Source organism: Podarcis filfolensis (assembly GCF_964270895.1).
Source record: "Podarcis filfolensis genome assembly, chromosome: 12".
NCBI lineage: Eukaryota > Metazoa > Chordata > Lepidosauria > Squamata > Lacertidae > Podarcis > Podarcis filfolensis.
In genome coordinates this window covers 665,563-672,632 of record NC_139614.1, presented here as the reverse complement: position 1 = coordinate 672,632, position 7,070 = coordinate 665,563, and the positions used below count along the sequence as shown (strand labels likewise).

Sequence of the window (7,070 nt, the reverse complement as noted above, 5' to 3'; positions counted from 1 at the left end):
GAACTGGCGTGCTATGCTTTGGAGTTGGCCCACAGATAGTAAAGTGTACATAATGTTCTCTATTATTCAGTCAGAACACTTTCATAATCATACCAATGTGTTTGACCTTCCGTTGTGCTATTCCGTTGTGCTTCCACACCACTGTTGGTGAGGCCTCCCCATTCTGAATAAATCACCTGGGGATATGAACCTCTTGCAAATCAGGCTCCTGCCAGAAGGACCTCATACAAGAGCAGACGAAAGAGTGTGATATTGTACCATTGATGCCATTCATGGGGGCAGTGAGGCAGAAATAAGCTGTTTCAAAGTAGCTGAGCAACAGCAGCATGCAATCTAAATCCCCCCCCCCCATTGCAACTTTGAAAATGTGAAAGGTAGAGATGTGAAGGAGAATCGACTGTGGCATCTAATTCAGTTAAGGTTAGCATTACCTGGACTTTCCATTGAGGACATCCACTCAGCAGATTTTGTTTTCATTTTGGGACTCATTCATCAGGCCTTAAGACAGAAATCACCTCATTAGACTGGGTATGCTGTGATGATTCAGAGGACACCTGATGGAAAGGCCTGAGGGAAAACTGGGGGGAAACCAGGTTTTTTCTGTTTTTCCCCAAAGCCGTTTTTTTTCTTGAAAAAATGGGAAAAAGTGTGTGGAATATTCAAACTATATTAAACTGTGTTTTTTTCTCTTCATTTTTTCCAGAAAAAAATGGCATTGGGGAAAAACTGGAAAAACCTGGGTTTTCCAACTTTTCCGTTTCCCCCCAGGCCTTCCCCAAAAGCAAACACTTCTTGGCAAATCAAGTTTTGCTATAGAGAATGAGTCCAGGAATTCCCTGGGGAAGACTGAAGCCATTTGTGCCATTTCTGCTGGTGAGAAAGCCCTGTGATGCTCCGAAGACCTTCTCCCTGGCACAAAGGTAGTAATGACACAATTGAAAACCATTTGGTTTGTGGTGAGGTAAGAGATGCAGATGTTCTGTTGCCATTATCAGAAGATTAGTATGCCTGTGTCAACCAGACCTTGTTGAAGGGTCTAAACAACAGTGTTTCTCCAGTGTGACTTTGGGCCATTTGGACTGTAGTGAGACCCCAGTGAAATTGCAGAATATTTCTAGAGTACTGCGTGCAATTTTCCCTCTTTCACTAAAGTCAAAAACTACCAAGAATGGGAGGTGGTTGGATTTTGTGCACACCGAGCAACAGTTAAGATTTACTTAATAACAGACAAGATTTACTCTATTCAAGTTCTGCAACAACAGAGTGCTATTTTGGGCTGCAGGCTCAACAGGGTTAGCAAGCACAATGTTGATAAAGTAAACTTCAGCCATATTTATTCAAGCAATTTGTTTCCTTTATTAATTAAATTCCAGAAATGATAATTGTGCAAACACTCAGTATAAAAGTTGCAGTAAGAAATGTACATTCACAAATTTAACATTTCAATCCACTCACTTCTCCCCTCCCCCCAACATAAAAATAGGGCAAGTATTCCATTGCTCTTCTCAACTCAACATTCCTGAAAAAGACTGGAAGATACTCTACAATATTTTATATACATAAAAAGAGACCCGTATTATTTATGCAAACTTCTCATTCCAAGTTACCCAGTGTTAAGTTATTGTAATACTGAAAAGAATATAATATACATTTGTTGTGGCAGTCCCTTTCTCTACGTCCACATTAGACATGACATGCAGTTGTATATACTGTATTTTCCCCTCATTGATTAAAAAAAGCTGTTGGGGGAGTGCACATTTAAGTGGAAAAAGTGACATTGAGGAAAGATTTCAGCAGCGTTTGCTTTACTCCAAACCTCTACTTAACTCTTGGAAGATGCTTTTCATTGCTGAAAAAAATATATACAAGTCACTGTGTCGCAATTAGTATAGGCCTGAAGCAGTGAGGGTTTTGCTTTTTGTTTTGCTTTGTTTTTAAATCTATTAGGATATTTGTAAAATAATGGACCAGATTCTCAGCACATCAAAATAAATGACAATTGTCATCCATTGAATTCAGAGGGAATTAGACCACAGGATCTAAACCTGATTTATGAAGATCAGTAATGCTGAATTAGCATGATTGCATGAAACAAGTTCTTAATGGTCCAATTCACACATAACATGAAACCGAGCCATGGCTAAATGTGAATGCATGAGCATAGAGGGACTTGCAGTAAAACCCATGGCCACTGCATTCCTCCTCCAAACCTGCTGCCGTCACGCTGCCTGGTTTAGCAAACTATTTCATCCAAACCGGGGCCTGTGGTTTGTCTCCCTTGGCAAGCCAGGAACAAAACTTTGTTGCAGATTGTGGTATGTTTGGAGAGTAGAAAACCATGAGCCTGGATTCAGGCATAACACTGCGGCTGCACACTGTACCTATAAAGCACACTCAGAGAGATTCCTTCCCTCAAAGAATCCTGAGCACTCCTGTTTGTTAAGAGTTGCTGGAAACTGCAACTCTATGAGGGGTAAACTACAGTGCCCAGAATTCTTTGAGGGAAAGAATGTGTTTTGAATATGCTTTGATGTGTCCACAGCCCTAAGCCATGGCTTGGCTCTGCATAGTGCAGCAGGAGCAGGACTGCGGAAGGTGCACATGGGACAAAGCTTTCACTGAGGGTACCAGAAGTCACTCAGGTATAGCCATGGTTTGCTTTATGTGTGAATGAGCCAGTTGTCCCTCCGACTTCTCAGTAAGACCAAATTCAACAAGACCATCTTGGTTTATATCCTCAGCAGAATCAACGGCTCATCCATGCTTCCACTTGTCCCACTGCTCCCCCCTTGGGAGAAACCCGCTCCTTCTGCAGAATCAGAACAAACATCACTCAGTGTTTCTGCAGATTGATGTTTGTTCAGTTCAGCGGTAAACAGAGGATTTTCTCAGGGAAAGTGGCGGGTCAAACAGAAAGCTGTGCTTTCTAGGCAGGGGGCAGGCAGAAGTGGGGAGAAGCCCCAAGTGGTAAAACTTTGCGTGAATCGAGCCACTCAGGCAGTGGAGGGAGGGGGCAACCTGCATGTTTGAAATCTCCCACATCTAAAATGAACAAACATCACTTAACATACAAAAATAAGCCTCTAGGAAGCAGGAGAAGGATTGTCCTCTCCTTGACATGCTACCTTTGATGTGCAGGTAGGGATGCCCCCCCCCCCCCGTGCAGGAGCATCCACACCTGGCAGATCCTTACCTGCAAGCTGAAGTGACACCTCCAAGACAGGTTTGCTGGCTGGTTCTGTAACATAAACTGCCTCTCAACTTAACCGGATGCTCACTGCTTTCATGCAGACACATCCTTCCAGCTGCCCTAGGAATGTCAATCTGGCAAATATGTTCTACAAATCAAAGTAAGTCTTCAAAATGATGCCATTATTTCTCTCAGAAATCTAAAGGTGCTTGTGCAGAAGCTGGCTATGTCCTGTGCACATGACCTGGACATTTCAAGTGCCCCTGGAGCCATGTCAGCAGTGACCTAACACACTGCTCTGCGGGCACAAGGATTTCTGAGCAAGGATGGGTTGCTACAGAATATCATAGAAGCAGAGCTGCACCCAGAGGTACTTAGCCGATGGATATTTGGAGCCTGGGTTTGCACAGGATCGACCCCTTCCACTCTTGAACAAGAGGATCCTGCGGGAAACTATAATTCCTATCTCTGCTACATCACGAACTGTAATATTTGATTGGAGTGTAACCGTCCATTGCAGGCAATGAACAAGCAGAAATGAAATGGTCACCAAGTAGCAGAGTAACACAATCAGGATTATTTCTTGAACCTGCTTTATGTTTTCACACATGAGGCTTAAATTGCCTCAGAGCTGTAACACCAGTTGCTAATGCCTCATTCTGTTCCACACAACATGTTGAGAAGCCTGTTGATAAATGACCATTTTGTCTGGTGTAGGTTTTATATGCACATTACAAAACCCATTGAAACAAGCGCCCCTTTAAGCTTTGTGTGTGAAAATATTGACAGTGAGCAGTTTATAGCTGTTTAGGAAATCCTCCAGTTCAAGTTTTATTGTTCTCCTAAGCCCTAGTTTGTGGGTCTATAAAAAGAATATTTTGTGTCAGCCTGAAGGCTTTTTATAGTGCCTTCTAATGAGCTTAAGATCTGGAGCTCAATTCTTTCAAGTTTATAATTATGGAATTTTAATTTCTTGATACCTTGAATGCACACAGTCAACTCTCTGTATGTTTATGTGTTATTTAAATGCACGTATGGATTTCTAATAGCACAGATGCAACCACCTGCAGTTCACATGCCCTTCGAGTTCCTCATTTCTTACTACTATCTTAAGAGTTTTGTAAAAACTAATTGGGGGAGGGGGGTATGAGAAGATGCCCTTGATTTCCACCTGGACAGACAGGCTGGGATTCCTCTCAGTGGCTCAGCCAGGTAGGTTTAGACCTGGGACTAGACAGCCTTATTGATGTTGGGGGGTGGGGTCAACTTAATAATAATAATAATAATAATAATAATAATAATAAATTTTATTTATATCCCGCCCTCCCCAGCCGAAGCCGGGCTCAGGGCAGCTAACAACAATCAAAAAATAAACCAACATTCTAAAAATATTTCATTATAAAAATTAATTAAAATCAAGTTGATGGCAACCATTAAGCAAAACTCTGTGCAGGTTGCCAGAGGAGGGAGTCAGGCTGCGCCCTGACCAAAGGCCTGGTGGAACAACTCTGTCTTGCAGGCCCTGCGGAAAGATGTCAGGTCCCGCAGGGCCCTAGTCTTTTGTGACAGAGCGTTCCACCAGATTGGAGCCGCAGCTGAGAAGGCCCTGGCTCTAGTTGAGGCCAGCCTAACCGCTCTGAGGCCTGGGACCTTCAGGATGTTTTTATTTGCAGACCGTAGGTTTCTTTGTGGGGCATACCAGGAGAGGCGGTCCCGTAGGTACGAGGGTCCTAGGCCGTATAGGGCTTTAAAGGTTAAAACCAGCACCTTAAACCTGATCCTGTACTCCACCGGGAGCCAGTGCAGCTGATATAGCACCGGATGAATGTGGTCTCGCAGCGAAGACCCCATAAGGAGTCTCGCCACGGCATTCTGCACCCGCTGGAGTTTCTGGGTCAGTCTCAAGGGCAGCCCCATGTAGAGCGAGTTACAGTAATCCAGTCTGGAGGTGACCGTCGCATGGATCACAGTGGCTAGGTCAGGGCGAGAGAGATAAGGGGCCAACTGCTTAGCTTGGCGGAGATGAAAAAATGCCGCCTTTGTTATAGCTGTAATCTGCGCCTCCATAGAGAGGGAGGTATCGAAGATTACACCCAAACTCTTAACGGACGGTGCTGGCACTAACTGCACCCCCGCAAGAGATGGGAGTTGCCCCCTCAATCCCATATCGTCCCGTCCCAGCCAGAGGACCTCTGTCTTCGAAGGATTTAACTTCAACCGGCTCCCACGTAACCATCCAGCCACAGCTTCCAGGCATCTGGTCAGTGTGTCTGGGGCCGAGTCAGGATGGCCATCCATCAACAGATAGAGTTTAGACCCATTGGCCCCTAGGAATTGGATCCTGTGGTTGTGAAACACACAACTGACCTTTCTTTTCTATGCACCTCCATTCCATACTTCACAGTGGCTCCTGCATTCCTGATATGCTGGAGCAAAAATATAAAAAAGATCAATCCTGTTGAAGAAATACTCTGAGCACGTGCAATTCCTGATTTTAAAAACTCACTTAGATCATAGCACCAACCTGACTACTGGAGTAAAACAGAGTTATAAGCGCATTTGCTGGGGAAGAACTAATTATTAGTTTTAACTACATTGATTTTAATTACTGTATTCTGTACTTTAAAACTGATGTTTTTAAATGCTGCAAGCTGCTTGAATCCTGAAAAAACAGAAGTATTGTTTTGGGGGGACAGGGAGCGGGTGGTTGTGGAGGACCCCCTGGTTCTGAGGGTGGGTAGACAGAAAAGATAGAGGCAGGGTGGGGTGGGGAATCCACAAAAAAGAAGACAAAGATGGAAAAATTAAATGTTGTCAGAATGGTTCAGACTGAGAGAGCAGAGAAGTGGCAATGTTAGAATATCTCTGTGTGAGCTTGGGAAAGCTTTTAATCGTTGCTCTGTCACTATAGGTTGGTATGTTCTGATGGCCCTAGCATGTGCATTTATGTATATTCACATTTATACAAGAAAAAGAAAATCATATGTTATATATCCATTCTGCAAGGGAACAGATTTAGCTAAATTTTTAGACTCCCATTATAGTAAGTTTTGCAAATTCACACTCTCTGGCTGTTATGCCTTTGGGTATTAAACAGGCTTTCCACTTGCATTCTGTTCTGGTCACATTATATTACTGACATCCTAATACATTTGATATTCCATGCTAGATTCAGATATTCAGATACTACCATTTTAATAAATTGGGCTTGCTTTGCTGTTTCTTTTTGCATTTTTCAAACAAAAGAAGCAAACAAAATAAGTAAGTTGTGTAATAAAACTTAAAATTTAAGGAAATAATAACCATCACCACAATTAACGGCATATTTGCATATGTATATCATACTTCTGGGTGTTCAAACCCTCCTTGTAAGAAAATGAATTACAACTTTTGAATATCAAAATTTGTTCATCAGGACATCCTGCTATCATATTATCATTGCACAGGCGTAAATGACATTAGGAGGAACCTCAAGAGCAATAATTGAAAGTGTTGTTTCTGGTTTAACTGGAAGTGCTTGGGACTATAGCATGCCTACTTGAAAGTGTATCTTACTGAGACATACATGTTCAGAAGCATGACTGAGATTGCAGTCCTGAAGTTTATTTAGAAAACTCCCAGAAAGCAAAGCAAAGAAAAGCAAAGCAAAGAAAAGAAAAGGCAAAATGAAAATCTGGTATTATTTTTAAATCCCACAGTTCAGCCCAGCACTTTATTTTTGGTACCACAGTTCATTTTGGAACCATATGAATCAAAGAAATAAGGCATTGACTCAAAACTATATTCAGCAATCTATAACAACCGAAAACCATTTCTTCATATATTTTGTGTTGCGGATACAACAACTAGTAACAACTATTACCACTGACAGAAGCATTTG

At 42.4% G+C, this 7,070-nt stretch overlaps 1 long non-coding RNA gene across 1 annotated transcript; it reads left to right on the top strand.

Moving 5' to 3' along the window:
* Positions 1-1,338: 1,338 nt before the first annotated feature.
* LOC310745590 lies at positions 1,339-6,849 on the top strand. Its single transcript, XR_014540195.1, has 2 exons — positions 1,339-4,451; positions 5,495-6,849. It is a non-coding gene; the product is annotated as an uncharacterized lncRNA (long non-coding RNA).
* The last annotated feature ends 221 nt before the right edge of the window (positions 6,850-7,070 follow it).